The following is an 18,852-nucleotide window of genomic DNA, read 5'->3' on the forward strand; positions in this document are numbered from 1 at the left end:
TTATTCAAAGGCCTTTCTTGATTAGCAAGGACTTTGGGTCACAAAATGCTAGATCTTTTCCCATTTATTTACACATTATCTAAAACCTCTACCTCCTTCCACTTTTTAATAACTCCACTTTCTTGAGAATAGTTTTCAAACACAAATATTTTGATAATATAATGATCAGTATTTCTTTAAGTGTGTTCCTTGAACCGTCAAAAGGTATGATTTACTGAAAGGTTTCTGAGGCCAGGTACATTTGGGATATGGTGAATTAGACAAAGCCAAGCATGTTTCTCTCTCCCTTCCTTCCTTATGAGACTTTTCATAGTCTTTATATGTTCACATGTATAGGGAATTTCCAAGAGATAGGATGGAGATAGGAGAGATTTACAGGATCTCCCAAGGTTATTTACTTACTTACACTTTTTATTTTGAAGAAACATCCTGAGGACCAATGTTCTCCAGAATATACTTATAGAAATGCTAGCTGAGTGGTAGGACTTTTAGAGCTGGAATATACTTCAGAGATGATTTATCCCAAACTTGAGACTTTAAGTTATCTGAAGTCACACAAATAATGGATGAGAGACCTGAAACTTAAAGCTCAGATCTGAGGCCAAGCATAGTTAACTGATACTGTTATTGTACAACTGATAGTTACAAATAAAGCTTTTAAAATTATGTACTTTTATTGTGGCAAAACAAAGGAGTTAAGCCTGTATTTTTCAAGTTTAAAATATAAAACCAGTGCTTTTTCTGTTATCTGAATAACACTCTCTAGAATTGTTAGCATTTTCTTTTTGGTCAGAACTATGCCTGCTTTTCGTGAAAGGGAAGTGTTGCCATTTGGCTTTGGCATTCTCTGTCCATGCAGGTGCAATTCAGTAACAGATGGGGACCAGGAGGTCTATGGATGGGAGTGAGGAGAGCAGAGGAGTAGGAACAGAGAAAGAGCTTTCTAAATGAATGATGTAGGACCAGCTAAGTAAAATCTGAGCTTCATTAATGGTTCCTGTTTCTTTCCTGAAATGTGGAAATATTATCATTCTGCACTTCCGCTATGGGTTTATCCTTGCCTTTTAACAGACTAGGGAGGCAGTGGCTAGTAGCCTTACTCCATTGTCGGCCCCAGTGAGCCTGCATCACCGCACTTCTGCTTTGTGTGCCAGACAAGTTGATAACTCCAAGAAGCTGATCTCATCTCAGGCACTTGGGAAAGAGTGCATTTAAGACTAGGAAAATCTTTGTCAGCTCAACCTATTATGAAACATCGAAGATAACTGTGGCAGTATTCTCAAGTCATTTTCCTTCGGCCTTCTCTTTCTGACCTGATACAGGGAAACTTACTTGGAAAATTCCCCTACAGGTTTCAGGGGGTACATGGCCCTATTAACAGCTTGATTTCAGACTTCTAGTATCCAGAATGTATGACAATAAGTTTATATTTTAACAAAACTTAATGATTGAATGGACCTTTGGAGATGACTAGGATTGAGTCCACAGGCTCAAAATATTAGTCCATGGCCATTTGAAGAACCACAGATGAGCTTTAAAGAGTCTGAGAATCCCTGAAGTGGTATGCAGAATTCTGTGACTAAGCCCATTTGTCAGGCAAAAGAGTTCATGGGTTTCATCAGATTCTCAAATGAGTTGATATTCCCCCCATATTTAAGAACCACTGAGCTAGCCTGATACTCCTAGCTTACAGAGTTGAGAAAACTGAGTCTCTGAGGAGCCAAATGACTTTATTTAATGGTAAAGCCATATAATTTTTAGTGAAAGTTAAGCCTATAGTACTTTTTCAATCCAGTTTAAATTAACCATCTGGCATTAAATGAGTGACTTTAAAAAGAATAGCACATCTCCATATATGGGCACTCAAGTTTTGGAGAGAATTTGGTTTCAGTATAGGGTTATCAATCCCCAGATGAGATTCTTAATAATTATAAGATACTCAGAAGTAAAAAGACAGAGTTACTCCTACTGCTGTGTTATTGTTCATCTTTTTCCTCTTCACTCTTCTGCTCTGCATCTATTTTTTCCTAGTTACTTAAAAATAATCATAATGAGAAATAAAATTTGCAGGGTAGTCTTATTTTGTGTGTGACTTAGCTTCTGTATTAGTCAGAATCCAGCTAGGAAACAGTCTAGGTTTTTCAGCAGAAGAAATTTAACAAAAGCTTTGGTCACATAGGAGATGAAAGAACTCAGCTACCAAAGAGGGGAGGGGGAGGCAATTCAGAGAACAGTAACAATAGCATGCTGCTCCCTCCATTGTGTCAGAGTGATGGGGAGAAGTGGTGTTTCCATATCCTTAAATTTGGGGTTTTCTGAACCATAATGGAAGGTCTCATGGGAGCTAGAACAACATTGGAGACACAGCCACTGCCAGTGGCACCACTAAAGACAGAGGGCGGGGGTGGGGAGAGAGAGCGAGAGAGGGAGAGAGAAATGGAAATGGAAATGGAAATAGAAATAGAGATAGAAATAGAAATAGAAGTAGAAAACTCTGGCTTCACTATTCCAGCATTCTAGTCTTCTTCCAGGTCTTCCCATTGGCCAAACCCACCTGGAAGGCAAAGAGCAAGAGACTTTGGGAACTGTAGTTCCCTGAAATACAGGACACAGTAGGAGGTGGGGGTAGGATGGTCACAAGAGTGGAGCAAAAAAAGCAGCCAACTGGTATAGATTATAAAATAGGCATGGCTAGGCTGTGAAGATGCAAAGCTCTTGGGAAAATGCCACTTTGGAGATGAGCTCATGTCTTTTATGAAGTTTTAGCACAGCCAGTTTTACCTCTGGTGTTAGAACAGAAAATTTTTTTTTTGACTGAGAAATAATAACATATTTGGCTTTGCTCTGGGGTCATCTTGTATGAAAAATATGAATACTTCAATGATAAAATCACTCAGCTCAGTGACATACTCATACCTTGAAAGGTTGCCAGAAACTGAGAACAGGAGTAAAAGCAATTTCACACCTTCCATCTCATACTCAGAAATCTCAATCTCTGTCTCTTTCTGTCTCTTGTTCTTTATTTTGATGGATAGATAGATGTAGATATTTATGTACCAGAATGGGTGGAAGAATTACCTCCATTATTAGTTGCTAATTCTCTCCTCATCCTTTTCCTTCTCATTTTTTTCCCAAAGACTGTATGGTTGAAACTTGTGTAAGTTAAATGCTGCTATAGTGCTGCTCAATCCCACTGAATTGTATAATGTCCTGAGTATTCTGCTTAGGGATGGAAATACAAAAATCAGTGAGACATGGTTCCTGAATTTAATGGACTTATTTGGAATTAGTAGAGTTTATGCAGACTACTGAAGAAGATTTCAAGAAGACTGTGCAAGAAGCTAGTTTATTTTCGTGGTTATTTTTGGGGGGAGAAAAATTTAAGAAATTCATCATTTGAAGTGTGTTGATCCCTCATTACACAGACGTAGTGACACATCAAGGAATCAAATACCATATACAAAGCAATATTTAGATAAATATTGGCAATTTTGATGACTCCTTGCCCATAAAAATTATTCTAAAAGAATGATTTAAAATGCCACCCATGATTTATTCCTCATTTGTCTTAATCATCAATTGGTAAAATAATGTATTATTTTAGGATACAAAAGGATGTCACTTAGGCAGAGTCAGAAAAAATCAGCTAGGAGTCATCTCTGGATTCACTTAAATAAGAATATTGATTACTAGTCTAGTCAGTGGTCTTTATTATTAACCACTTAGTATTGATCAGTTACTGATTTACTGTCATGATTACATTAAATAATACAATAATACAGTTTCTCATTGATCATCACCATAGACATTCTATGTGGGTATTTTTCCCCATATCAGGTGAGAGGATGAAATTTTTTGCCAAAGACCATGCAATATTTGTGGCAAACCAGGGCTGAAATGCTGTTCTTCTGACTACTAATCTTGTCCCATGAGAGCACGTGGTTTCATGAAAACTACTGCTAAGGCATAGGCAAAGAGGGATTATAAATTATTTGACAAAATTTGGAAATATAAATGATTTGATAAAAAGTGATAAAATTTTTTTTTAAATTTACCTGATTTCTCATAGCAAAATAGCTGATGTAACTTTCAGTCATTAATTATTAACTTGGGAATATAGAGAGACTATAAGAATGAGCCTTTATAAAACTTTGAGTACAAATTTAAAAAATATTTTGAAAAATCTTGCCTCAGAACAAGCAGAATTTACTTTTATCAGAGAACAGATTTGACGGTGTATTAGTCACACAAAAATTTCAGTGATTTCCAGGAAGTAAAAATAACACATAATACATTTGCTGAACACAGGAAAGTAAAATAAAAACTAATGTGGGGCACCTGGGTGGCTCAGTTGGTTAAGCGTCTGACTTTGGCTCAGGTCGTGATCTCGTGGTTTGTGGGTTCGAGCCCCGTGTTGGGCTCTGTGCTGACAGCTCAGAGCCTGGAGCCTGCTTTGGACTCTGTGTCTCCTTCTCTGTCTGCTCCTCCCCTGTTCACGCTCTGTCTGTCTCTCTCTCAAAAATAAAATAAACATTAAAAAAATAAAAAAAAAACTAATGTAAAAAGATTTTAAAAAACAACCTATACGTTTGGAAATTAAAAAAATATATTTTAAAAGTTTTTGTACTAAAGAGTTATGTAAAAATCAAAATAATTACCTGTTAGAAATAAATGAAAATTAGATCCTTTAATACCACAAAAAGTCTATAAGATATTGCCTAAATAGCACTAAATGTTTCAGTCTTAAAGGGATTTAATAGGATATGAATATTTTTATAATTTTTGGATAAGGAAGACTTAATGAAAGCTATATAACCGAAAGCCACGAAGAAAAATATTGATGGATTTAATTACGTAAAATTTAAAAATTCAATATGGGAAATGACACCATAATTAATGATAAATAATTGACAGAAATTCAAGTTGTATATTTGCAACATATAAAACAGAGGCTTAGTATGCAAAAAGTATAGAGATGCCATATTTAAGAAAGAATAGAGGCTGTCCATGTCATAACAAAATGGTGAAAGATATAGTAGACAATTCAGATGAAATATAAATGGCTAAGAAACTTGAAAAATGTGTAAGTTAAAATAAAACTAGGTAATTCCCTTTTCCTCATTGTAACCATTTTAAAGACTGGTTTGATAGATTTGAAAGATTGGTGATACAGCTCTGGGGCAAGCATATGGAGAAACGTATACTCTCATAGACCTTTGGAGGGAGAGTAAATTAATACAGCATCTTTGGAAGGCAAATTGGTAGTACCAATTTATATAAAAAACATGTAAGTCCTTGAAACTAGTAATTTCAGTTCTAGGAATCTGTATGAGAATGTTTGTTTTGGCATTATTTGTAATTAAAACAATAAAAGAAACCTTTCATATGAACTACATTTGGATATGTTAAGTAAATATATTCATTTTATAAAATACCTTTTTAGAACAAATATGTAGATCTATGGATATAGATATAAAAATGACTATCCTCTATTGTTCAGAGAGAAAGTAAGTGGAAGAATAATGCCATAATAGATTGTATCTAGGTTAAAAAATATATATTGATATCAAATCCCCACAGTTGGAACATGTGCATTTCCCTCTCTTTATATCTGCAATTGGAATGCAATGTGGAAAAGGTTGTCTGCCAGGAATAAGAACTTATGACCTAGTTGTCATTGTATATGCAGGCACTGTGCTAAGCAAAGATGTTATCAGTTAGTACGATTATCACCTCAGCATCATTATGCCACTGTTACCTCCGCACATGGTTGGGTTTTAAATCTGGATCCTTAGTTGTCACACAAAACATATTGAAAAAAAGATAATACTGTAATGGAGCAGTAAAACAAAAAGTTGTTTTTGCCAAAAAATGAATGTCATTCTATAGGGAATGCAAGGAGAAATAGTAGAAATTGCCAAGTATCTCTGAATAGATCACAGAATTTTCAAAGCTAGAAGAGCTTGCTATGATCTTTTCATGTGTTATGAGGGATTATTACACAGTTAGGCAACACTTTCCTGTCAAAAACTTGTCAGGGTTTAAGAAAAGATTATTTGATTTCACTTAATGTAAAAATCAATTAAGGAAAAAATAAACAGGAAATATAACCAATATCTTCACCATGCTTTGAAATCCTATTGTTCTAAAGATGCTAAAAAGCTAAAATCATCATTTTGGGTAATAAAGAGCAGAGGTAACCCATGGTGTTATGCAGAAGAGTGATAATCAGAAGTGATTTAGAAGAATCATTAGACTTTGTCCATGAAGAAGCCTTAGACTCAGACCTTAATTGACTTGATTGACCTTGTGATTGTGAGTGCTGGAGAAGAGGTTTTAGCCAACAGCTCAGTGTGCTCTTGGAACTACTTCCAGCTGTGTAAGTTACAGCCTTAAACCCAAAGTCTTAGGTAAGTGCATCCATATTAATACATTTAGACTGATCCAAGATCATAGTCTCTTCTTTGATCTTAGGTATGTATACGTATGGGTGTGTGTGTATGCACGCGTGTGTGTATGTGTGTGTGTGTGTGTGTGTGTAGATTAGTAAAATTTTGCAGTCCTTTGGCATATAAAGCTATTTTCTTCTAGATCAAACTTTGTCTTTCTCTTCCCAGAACACGATGAGATATGACCCTACTGTGTGACTAATGGCAACAAAGGATTGTTGGGGTGGGTCTTGATAAGAGTGGATACCCCTTGCAGGACATCTGCCCTAAGTGAAGCATTACATGAGCTTCAAGCAAGGAATGGCTGGTTTCCTCAGTCTAGGGAGGGCAAGCTGCCTCCACGGGCATGGACAGCTAGCACTGCCTGGATGTTAAATACTCAAGTGGGGGAGTGATGATGGCTGAAGCTGATTCAGGGTCATGTAATAAAATGATCAACTATCAGATGTGACAGAGTACAATTTCCAGATGAATTATGCTTCAAAAGTCACATTGCTGCACATACTTTATATCATATTTCTATGAAAGAGGCAAGTAGTGGAAAGCCAAACCAAAAAAACAAACCCCCCTGATTTTATGGTTATTTTCAACTTAAGTGCTTCAGTACCCACTGAGCCTTCTCCCATTTTGTTTTAGAAAGATTTTTGTTGCTAGAATGCTCTCCTTAGAATACTTCAACCATGAATACTCATATGGACCAGGTTCAAATACAGAAAGACTAACCTCATATTTCTTGTACTGTATGCATCTGTACAACAAGCCTTACAACTTCGCTTTCTGTTAAATCCACGTATCTGTTACTGACAATAAAACATCCCTGGAATTTTTCTTTTATTTCCTATGTTCTTCATGGTTTGATCTTCCCCCAAACCTGCCTCCTTCTTGTCTCCATCCCAGAGGAAATGTTAGCAGACAGCGTGTAAAGCAGACCACTTTTGGATGTTTCCATTTTTTCTTTCCCAGGCAAAAAGAAAAAAAAAGCACTTGTGGCCCCTTGCCTTTTATTAGAGTATAATTCTCCCTGTGTACATTTCAAAGTCAACTGCATTATAATAGCAAGACATCTACTTTCATTCTTCTCTCTCCACTTTTTTTTTTAAAGTTCATTTTAAGGTGATTAACCCACTTTATAGGCTCATCTTTTTTGGACAGGAAAAGACCCACCATTAGATCATCTGGTTCCTTCTTGTACCTAGTGCCAAAACTGCCCCCACAATGCATTTGCCAGTGATAACCTTGGTTCATTTAAAATGTTTCAAGCACTAGCATTTATAATAATCCCTTGGGGTATGATACAGAGTAAGAGGCTTCATTTAGGAAAATTCTCTTCTTTTCCCATATCTTCCTTTCCAAGATATACTTAACCCCTACATAAAAAATTATAAATAGATAATTTAGTAATATTTTGACTTGGTTCCTACTTTAAGAATTTTCTTATTCTAGGACTTGAAATTAAATAAACTCCCTTCTATAAATGCTCTTGAAATTAGAGCTTTTCTGTCTTACATGCAGCTACCCTGCTTTTCTCTCTTGCTTTGCTTTTTACTTTTATTTTTTATTTAACATCTGTGGAACCATGGTAGGAGCTAAAATGTCAAATATATCCAATACTATTTTTTTCATTATTTTTCACCTATTTACATAAAAATTGTCCCACACGATAAAGTTAAAAGCACCAAAATGAGATCCTTAATTTTAATTCTTTCTCTGTAGTGTGTTGGCTCTACCAAAACTATCCTAAGCTACTTCTTCAAGATTCACCTTGGTTCTTGTGTCCTTTATGAAGTTTTTCCTTGCTAATTAGACCTTATTAATGTCTTCCTTGTCTGCATTTCTTACATAATTCTAACTTTGGCAGATTGTGTTGTTGCTTGCAATTTCCGTGCATGCTTATGCTATAAGGTGAAGTATAACCTACTGGAATTTGGGGATTTTGTCTTGTCTACTCTGTCAATGAACAGTATAGTCAACTAACATAATAAATGTGCTGGATAAGTAGGTGGATTGATTTTTTAATTCCATTATGTTTTCTTCTTACAACTTGTTCACATTTCACATGACTGGCTTAAAAAACTTAAGTAATCTACCACTGTTATTCAACATAGTATTGGAAGTCTTAGCCTCTGCAATCAGACAACACAAAGAAATAAAAGGCATCCAAATCGGCCAGGAGGAGGTCAAACTTTCACTCCTCACAGATGACATGATACTCTATATGGAAAACCCAAAAGATTCCACCAAAAAACTGCTATAACTGATTCATGAATTCAGCAAAGTCGCAGGATATAAAATCAATGCACAGAAATCGGTTGCATTCCTATACACCAACAATAAAGCGACAGAAAGAGAAATCAAGGAATCGATCCCATTTACAGTTGCACCAAAAACCATAAAATACCTAGGAACAAATCTTACCAAAGAGGTGAAAAATCTATACACTGAAAACTGTAGAAAGCTGATGAAAGAAATTGAAGAAGACACAAAGAAATGGAAAAAGATTCCATGCTCTTGGATAGGAGGAACAAATATTGTTAAAATGTTGATAGTACCCAAAGCAATCTACATATTCAACGTGATCCCTATCAAAGTAACACCAGCATTCTTCACAGAGCTAGAACAAATAATCCTAAAATTTGTATGGAACCAGAAAAGACCATGAATAGCCAAAGCAATCTTGAAAAAGAAAACCAAAGCAGGAGGCATCACAATCCCAGACCTCAAGCTATACTACAAAGCTGTAATCCTCAAGACAGTATGGTACTGGCAGAAGAACAGACACTCAGATCAATGGAATAGAATAGAGAACCCAGAAATAGACCCACAAACATATGGCCAACTCATCTTTGACAAAGCAGGAAAGAATATCCAATGGGATAAAGACAGTCTCTTCAGCAAGTGGGGCTGGGAAAACTGGACAGCGACATGCAGAAGAAGGAACCTGGGCCACTTTCTTACACCACACACAAAAATAAACTCAAAGTGGATGAAAGACCTCAATGTAAGACAGGAAGCCCTCGAAATCCTCGAGGAGAAAGCAAGCAAAAACCTCTTTGATCTTGCCCGCAGCAATTTCTTACTCAGCACGTCTCAGGAGGCAAGGGAAACAAAAGCAAAAATGAACTACTGGGACCTCATCAAAATAAAAAGCTTCTGCACAGCGAAGGAAACAATCAGCAAAACTAAAAGGCAACTGACAGAATGGGAGAAGATATTTGCAAATGACATATCTGATAAAGGGTTAGTATCCAAAATCTACAAAGAACTTATCAAACTCAACATCCAAAAAACAAATAATCCAGTGAAGAAATGGGCAAAAGACATGAATAGACAGTTCTCCAAGGAAGACATCCAGATGGCCAACCGACACATGAAAAAATGCTCAACATCACTCATCATCAGAGAAATACAAATCAAAACCACCATGAGATACCACCTTACACCTGTCAGAATGGCTAACATTAACAACTCAGGCAACAACAGATGTTGGCGAGGATGCGGAGAAAGAGGATCTCTTTTGCATTGTTGGTGGCAATGGAAGCTGGTGCAGTCACTCTGGAAAACAGTATGGAGGTTTCTCAAAAAACTAAAAATAGAACTACCCTATGACCCAGCAATTGCACTACTAGGCATTTATCCAAGGGATACAGGTGTGCTGTTTTGAAGGGACACATGCACCCCCATGTTAATAGCAGCACTATCAACAATAGCCAAAGTATGGAAAGAGCCCAAATGTCCATCAATGGATGAATGGATAAAAAAAATATGATATATATATATACACACACACACACACACACACACACACACACACACACACACACAATGGAATATTACTCGGCAATCAAAAAGAATGAAATCTTGCCATTTGCAACTATGTGGATGGAACTAGATGGTATTATGCTAAGTGAAATTAGTCAGTCAGAGAAAGACAAAAATCATATGACTTTACTCATATGAGGACTTTAAGAGACAAAACAGATGAACATAAGGGAAGGGAAACAAAAATAATATAAAAACAGGGAGGGGGACAAAACAAAAGAGACATAAATATGGAGAAAAAAACTGAGGGTTGCTGGAGGGGTTGTGGGAGGAGGAATGGGCTAAATGGGTAAGGGGCATTAAGGAATCTACTGAAATCATTGCTTCACCATATACTAACTAATTTGGATGTAAATTTTAAAAAATAAAAAATAAAGTTAAAAAAAGAAAAAAACCTTAGTAATCTAATTGTTAGTCCAATTTAATATACTTAGATTTATAGTAAAATACTTAAGAAGTTGTGACCTCATGATTTGAAATCCCCTTCTGGTAAGTTTTGGTTTATCTCCTCAGTTTTCTTTGTAAGAAACTTTAAACTTGACACATGATTTTCCTATTTAATGCATATAAATTTAGTTATGTACTGTGTTAAACTTGTGCACAAAAATTGTCGAATGTGCTTTTCTAGATGCTGAGCTGAGTTTCCATGAATTGTGGGAAACTTACTCAGACTCTTCCAAAAAAATCCTGTCCAATTCAGTGATTTCATTGAAATTCAGGATTATTTTCTTAGTTACATTTCAATTCACAGAATCGACGAGGCTGTTGTCTTTCTCTCTTCTTGGTCCTGCCTGCTGTCTGATGGAGATTGTGTGTGTGTGTGTGTGTGTGTGTGCGCACGCGCGCGCATGTGTGAGTGTGTGTTCAGCAGGAACCTACTTCCATGACTGGCTACACATTGGTGGTGTCTGGTCTCACAGACTTATCACTTCTGTTTGGTCTGTGTTTGCTTTCCTGCTGTTGTTTACTGTTTGTGTCTCCGTATTCTAGGATCTCTCAAGTGGATGATGATTTTCAAAACAGTCTCCATCAGGTGGTCATTAAGTGGTCTGCGAGCTTCCTCTGGCACCCCTGCATGGTTTCCTGATATGGGTTAGGTTAACTCCCGTTGATGCATCATTCCTTATTCCCCCAACCTTAAAAACTAGGCTGCCTACCACTCTTCTGAGGGGATTGCTGGTGTGTTGTTGGCTTATTCTTAGTAAATTCTGGACCCATTAGAGATGCACAGATTCCCCTACATCAAATTTGACTATGGGAGAAACTGTTGGGAGGTATTTTAGAATACAGCTCCCCTGGTTCCTTGGAGCCCCAAACTTTATAGGATACACACTTGTACTTACTTCTCTCTGAATCCCACACCTCTTACCTAGCTTCAGAAGTGGGGGGTAGAGATGATCATTGGTAACAGGGAGAAATCTTTCACACTTCTGACACTCTTCTGAAAGTTCCCTGACTCCTCTCCTGTATGTTTTATATCTCCTCTAAAAGCAGGGGGAAGCCCCATTTTATGGGTTTTCATACCTCTCCTAAACCTCTCATTGTGTTGTATGAAACCAACATTTTATACTCTAGTGCCTTTACCCCCAGCAGCTTATGCAGCGCGGTCGTTGGGAAGGAAAATAGAAGATGCCATGTCAGGTATCCCACTTAGTGTGCTAAAAGCAATCCTATTCCGTTTGAATTTTGTTTCCTTTTTAAATTTCTTTTTTCTTTTTTTTTTTAAGTTTATGTATGTATGTATGTACTTATTGAGAGACAGACAGAGAGAGAGAGAGAGAGAGAGAAAGAGCATGAGCTAGGGAGGGGCAGAGAGAGAAGGAGACACAGAATCTGAAGCAGGCTCTAGGCTCTGAGTTGTCAGCACAGAGCCCGCCGCAGGGCTCAGACTCATGAAGTGTAAGATCACGACCTGAGCTGAAGTTGGATGCTCAACCAACCAAGCCACCCAGGCGCCCAAAATTTATATTATTTTTCTTAAATGTTTATTTATTTCTGAGACGGGGAGTGGGGGAAGAGCAGAGAGAGAGGGAAGCAGAGGATCCCAAGTGGGCTCTGTGCTGACAACAGGGAGCCTAATGTAGGGCTCAAACTCAAGAGTGACATCATGACCTGAGCTGAAGTCAGATGCTTAACTGACTGAGCCACCCAGGTGCCCCTCCATGTGAATTTTGTAATGCTTAGTCTTCAACAGGTGGCTGCTCAATCACTCTGGGCAATGCAAGACAAGAAATTTGAGATGAGTGACTCTCCTCAGTGGGGTGAATGCCATTCTGTGACAATCAGTTTTCTTGACAATGTCCTCTTTCATAAAATTCTCCTTTTTCATTCTGTGATCTCTACTATCTACTTCCTGAGGGCCATCATGGACAAGAATATAACTACCAAGTGGGACTGAAGGGCTCTCTTCTAGAAGTTTTGTGGAAATGAATGCTGTACTACTCCCAAGACAACCCTCTTTCTATCATTCTGAAGAGACCCCAAATGCTCTCAAACTCCAGATTGCTTCATCTTCCACCATTTTTGGGGTCTGAGGGAAGGGGGAGGTACAAGGATTTTTTTCCTGGTAGCAACAGGCCCATGGGTGGTGTTTGCTTTGACTATTGGAGAAATTTATTCCAACTGAGCAGAATGACAATCAACTAGCAGTGAGAATGTGTTGTGAATTTTGAACAATAAAGACTTACTCTACTTGCTTTCAATAATAAAAGGAGTTTATTGATTCATCTGTTTATTCATTTATTAATTTTTTCTTCAAATATTCTTTGGGCATCTGGCATAGAATTGCATGCTGGGAATGTAGAGATATAAATAACTGATGAGGACCCCATCAAAATATTAAATAAATGTGGTTTTCTCTATGTGGTTGGTTGAGTGATTTTTATTTTCTTCTAGTTTCCAGAGTTTCTAAAATGAAGACATTACTTTTACTATTAGGATAAAAATATGATAAATATTTTTTTTCCTGGTTGCTCTTTTTAGAAACTTGTCTAAGAAGGGAAAGGAACAGATGGGCTGTAGTTAGAAGGAGATTTGGGGTCAAGGTGAGAATCTTAAACATAGAATGGCCTTACTTGTGGGTATAGTCTGAGAAAAAAAGGCAGTGGTGAGGGAGAAGTATGAGATTGTCTAGATGTGATAGGGCTCCTGAAGAGGAGAAGGGGTGGGGATATAGAATAAAGCAGAAGGATTCATTATAAACAGAAGGAAAGACAATTGTTATATAGAGATGAAGGGGAAAAATAGGAGACGAGATGTAGAGAAATGAGTGAATTTTCTTACTCCAAACACTGGCCATGCAGAGCAAGGTCATGGACTAGGATATTCCTCTAATCTGTCTTGCTTGTGCATAGGCATCAACTTGGATAGAATCAGAAAACATACTGGCAGCATGTGGTGTTAGTGACTTATTTTCTTTGAGGAGTAGGCAAGACCATCAACTAGGAAAGAAAGGGATATGCAGCAGGACTGAATACTTAGACTGACAAAGATCTGGAATAGCCTCGATAGAATACAGGAGAAGCCTCTCAAGGACAGAGAATCGTTTGTCTGTCAGCATTCAAAATCCAGCTGGGCTTCTAGATCATAAATATGCAGGTGTTCAAATTCTCTCATAGCTCATTTGTGAAATCTTTTCATCTGGTGGCACTTAACAATTTATATATGGAAGGAAGAAGATGAATAGCTGGATTGGTCCAGATTTGGAGTATTTCTAGAAAATCAAAAAGGAATGGCAAATGGCAAGGGCTTTGGGGTTTTAGTAAAGGTATGTTTTAAGTGATGGTGATAGTAAATAGGAAGAAAAGTGGAAAGTGGAGGAATAAACCATATTGGAGGACTCAGTGAGACTGAAGGATAAGTGCAGCAGTAAAAGGCAATGTGACACAGGGTGGATAAGCTAGAGCACAAAAATGTAACAGCTCAGGGCTGGGGTATGGCTAGGTGACGACAGAGTGCCTGGCAGTGGTCAAGGGAGGAAATGGGGCAGGATGGGTAGAAATGAAAGTTATCAAGAAAGAAGGCTGTTGGAAAAAAGAGGTTGGGAGGGCCTGCCAGGTACTGAATGCCTTCAGGATAGTGACCACAAGGATGCCATATAGCCTTGACGTTGCTCAGAAAATAATGAGCTGCTCTGCAAATGTTGCCCAAACAAAGCATAAGTTTGTTACTTATTCATATCTTGAATCTCCAGTGCATAGCACATTGCCTGGGGCATTTTTAGTGCTCAATAAATCTTTGTTGAATGAATAAATGACCTAGAGGTGATAGAAAAGTTTATGTTCTTCCAACCTATTTATTTTGCATATTAATAAAGCAAATTGTATTGCTTGTTGTTTACCCAAGAAAGGAGTAAAAAGGTTAAAGTGAGGCTTAGAATGTGCAGAAGTCATGAGGATTCCTTATAGCAGACACTTGTGATCCTTGTTCACGTATTTGTGATGGTCATCATTATTGATTGCTAAACTTATAATAAAAAAAGACTGTACAGTAGGCTAACCTATGAAAAATTCATATTTCCATGAAATATTTTTGGCATTAGGCCTTGGCCATCAATGCTGGAAACATAGGACATTAATTGGAAATAGAGCTGGGATAGGGTCTTTTCTGCATCATACCTCCATCCCCCAGCTCTTCGTGGTTGAGAGGACAATTCCTGCATGTTCCATGGAACAAGGAGTCATTCTTACAGCTTATGATCTTCACCTTTCCTATCCATGTGTCTACTGCCTTTAGACAGGGCCAATAAGCAGATTCTTGCCCAGTCTCCCATCCACTCAGGGTGGAGAAGCCAGAATAGGAGTTGCCAGCAATAGCCTCTTGGCCATGGAGTGCCTCAGGGATGGAAGAGATGAGCTGGTTGGGAGCTGTGGTTTGAAGAGAGCTGGTCCAGCGGGGCTTGTGGGCCCTCAGAGAGGCAGACTGAAGAAGCATATCTGGGGGCTGCCTCTGGATGAACTTAAATGAGCCCTGTACTGTAAGACAGTTTTATGAAAACTGAAGTTGGGAAGTTATCGGCTTCTTTCTGTTGTCTGTATGGCAGTTTAGATGGTGGTAGGAAGCCTGAGGACAAAGATGATGTCTGAGCAAATTTAGCTCCTTGGAGAGTCAAGCTTTATTCCAGTGCTGCATGCTGACCCACACATACCAACCACATGATTAGCATTCACACATTTACCGCCAACTAGTTTTCATTTCCAATCTTAACCTTACTTTCTCTGGCTTTCGGTTTCCCCTATACTTCACCTCCTGAAACTATTTTGTCTTTACTTGGCTTAGGTCCTCTAGCTTATAGTTTCTTTGGCTCCTTTTCCAGTTTTTGATATTTTGCTTATTCTTTTTGGCAAATGTGTTTCCGATGACCTCTCCTTCGAGGATGTTAATGGCATGGATGATGTGAGAAGAGGTTCTGAACAGGTCTAGGACATTCTTTACTTATCTTATTAGGAGGATTTCATTGATCTTCCAGTTATAAAGAATTGGTAACACCAGGCTTTAATAGGCATATGTAAAAATTGCTTTTGTTGTCTTTGATAGTATTTGCTTAAGTATCAAATATTTGGAAACTATTAACAAGGTATTCAGTAGCGTGCGTTCTGTGATTCTCAAGCAGTCTTTTCGTTTTCTTTGTAAGGTGCTGAGTTATAAGCATACCTTTAGACATCCAAAGAGAGGTCACCAAAATGAGTAAATCTAAGTTTATATCAAAAGTATTGTGGTCAAGAGAGGAGAATACTACTGAAAGATTTCTAAAGGGTTTTTGCCTATTTGCCTGTGCCAAATGTAGAATAGTATCTGCTCTTTTTGTGAGAATACATTTTATAGTGTTTTCACTATTCACACTATAGTCTCTCATAATAAGAATTTTTCTTTTTCCCTATTTAAAGATTTGTAGCAATAGAAATAGCATGAGGAGTTCCAATAGAATGTTATTACCCTTTTTTGTTAAAATGGTTATCCATATTTTAGAGATGTTTTAAATAAACATGATTCCCAGTAATGATATTCCATAAACTAAAGACCAGAAGACATTTTAATAGCAGGAATAGAGGTCATTCAGTCCTTCCTGTCTTTTTAAATATACTTTATTTTCTACATGATAGCATTTTTTTGTGCCTTCATATATATTTTCTGTAAGTTACAGAAAGGTACAAGTTATTTCTTTCATATTCTTGCATATTCCTTATTCTTAATTTATATTTCAGGGATTTTATATTTCAGGGGTGCCTTTAGGACCTTACTCAGCATTATCAAGATGTTTGAAATCAAGCTAGAAACTTTAGATTTATTGTGTATTTTATCTTTCATAGTCATTTTCTGAGCAGGATTTTTTTTTAATTTGAAATTTATTGTCAGATTGGTTTCCATACAATACCCAGTGCTCATCCCAACAGGTGCCCTCCTCAATGCCTATCACCGACTTTCCCCTCCCTCCCACCCCCCGTAAACCTTCAGTTTATTCTTAGTTTTTAAGTGTCTCTTGTGGTTTGCCTCCTTCCCTCTCTGTAACTTTTTCTCCCTCCCCTCCCGCATGGTCTTCTGTTAAGTTTCTCAGGATCCACATAAGAGTGAAAACATATGGTATCTGTCTTTCTCTGTATGACTTATTTCACTTAGCATAACACTCTGCAGTTCCATCCACGTTGCTACAAAAGGCCATATTTCATTCTTTCTCATTGCCAAGTAGTATTCCATTGTGTATATAAACCATGATTTCTTTATCCATTCATCAGTTGATGGACATTTAGGCTCTTTCCATAATTTGGCTATTGTTGAGAGTGCTGCTATAAACATTGGGGTACAAGTGCCCCTATCCATCAGCACTCCTGTATCCCTTGGGTAAATTCCTAGCAGTGCTATTGCTGGGTCATAGGGTAAATCTATTTTTAATTTTTTGAAGAACCTCCACACTGTTTTCCAGGGTGGCTGCACCAGTTTGCATTCCCACCAACAGTGCAAGAGGGTTCCCATTTCTCCACATCCTCTCCAGCATCTATAGTCTCCTGATTTGTTCATTTTAGCCACTGTGACTGGCATGAGGTGTTATCTCAGTGTGGTTTTGATGTGTATTTCCCTGATGAGGAGTGACGTTGAGCATCTTTTCTTGTGCTTGTTGGCCATCTGGATGTCTTCTTTAGAGAAGTGTCTATCCATGTCTTCTGCCCATTTCTTCACTGGATTATTTGTTTTTCAGGTGTGGAGTTTGGTGAGTTCTTTATAGATTTTGGATACTAGCCCATTGTCTGATAATGTCATTTGCAAATCTCTTCTCCCATTCTGTTGGTTGCCTTTTAGTTTTGTTGATTGTTTCCTTTGCAGTGCAGAAGCTTTTTATCTTGATGAGGTCCCAATAGTTCCTTTTTGCTTTTAATTCCCTTGCCTTTGGAGATGTGTCGAGTAAGAAATTGCTACGGCTGATGTCAAAGAGGTTTTCTCCTGCCTTCTCCTCTAGAGTTTGATGGTTTCCTGTCTCACATTCAGGTCCTTCATCCATTTTGAGTTTATTTTTGTGAATAGTGTAGCAAAGTGGTCTAGTTTCATTCTTCTGCATGTTGCTGTCCAGTTCTCCCAGCACCAATTGTTAAAGAGACTGTCTTTTTTCCATTGGATATTCTTTCCTGCTTTGTCAAAGATTAGTTGGCCATACATTTGTGGGTCCAATTCTGGAGTCTGTGTTCTAATCCACTGGTCTGTCTATTTTTGTGCCAATACCATGCTGTTTTGATGATTACAGCTTTGTAGTAGAGGCTAAAGTCTGGGATTGTGATGCCTCCCGCTTTGGTTTTCTTCTTCAATATTACTTTGGCTATTGGGGGTCTTTTGTGGTTCCATACAAATTTTAGGATTGCTTGCTCTAGCTTCGAGAAGAATGCTGGTGCAATTTTGATTGGGATTGCATTGAATGTGTAGATAGCTTTGGGTAGTATTGACATTTTGACAATATTTATTCTTCCAACCCATGAACATGGAATGTTTTTCCATTTCTTTGTATCTTCTTCAATTTCCTTCATAAGCTTTCTATAGTTTTCAGCATACAGATCTTTTACATCTTTGGTTAGGTTTATTCCTAGGTATTTTATGCTTCTTGGTGCAGTTGTGAATGGGATCAGTTTCTTTATTTGTCTTTCTGTTGCTTCATTATTAGTGTATAAGAATGCAACTGATTTGTGTACATTAAGTTTGTATCCTGCGACTTTGCTGAATTCATGTATCAGTTCTAGCAGACTTTTGGTGGAGTCTATCAGATTTTCCATGTATAATATCATGTCATCTGCAAAAAGTGAAAGCTTGACTTCGTCTTTGCCAATTTTGATGCCTTTGATTTCCTTTTGTTGTCTGATTGCTGATGCTATAACTTCCACCACTGTGTTAAACAATAGCAGTCAGAGTGGACATCCCTGTCATGTTCCTGATCTCAGGGGGAAAGCTCTCAGTATTTCCCCACTGAGGATGATGTTAGCTGTGGGCTTTTCATAAATGGCTTTTATGATGTTTAAGTATGTTCCTTCTATCCCGACTTTCTCGAGGGTTTTTATTAAGAAAGGATGCTGAATTTTGTCAAATGCTTTTTCTGCATCGATTGACA

Source organism: Leopardus geoffroyi, chromosome B2 (genome assembly GCF_018350155.1).
Source record: "Leopardus geoffroyi isolate Oge1 chromosome B2, O.geoffroyi_Oge1_pat1.0, whole genome shotgun sequence".
NCBI lineage: Eukaryota > Metazoa > Chordata > Mammalia > Carnivora > Felidae > Leopardus > Leopardus geoffroyi.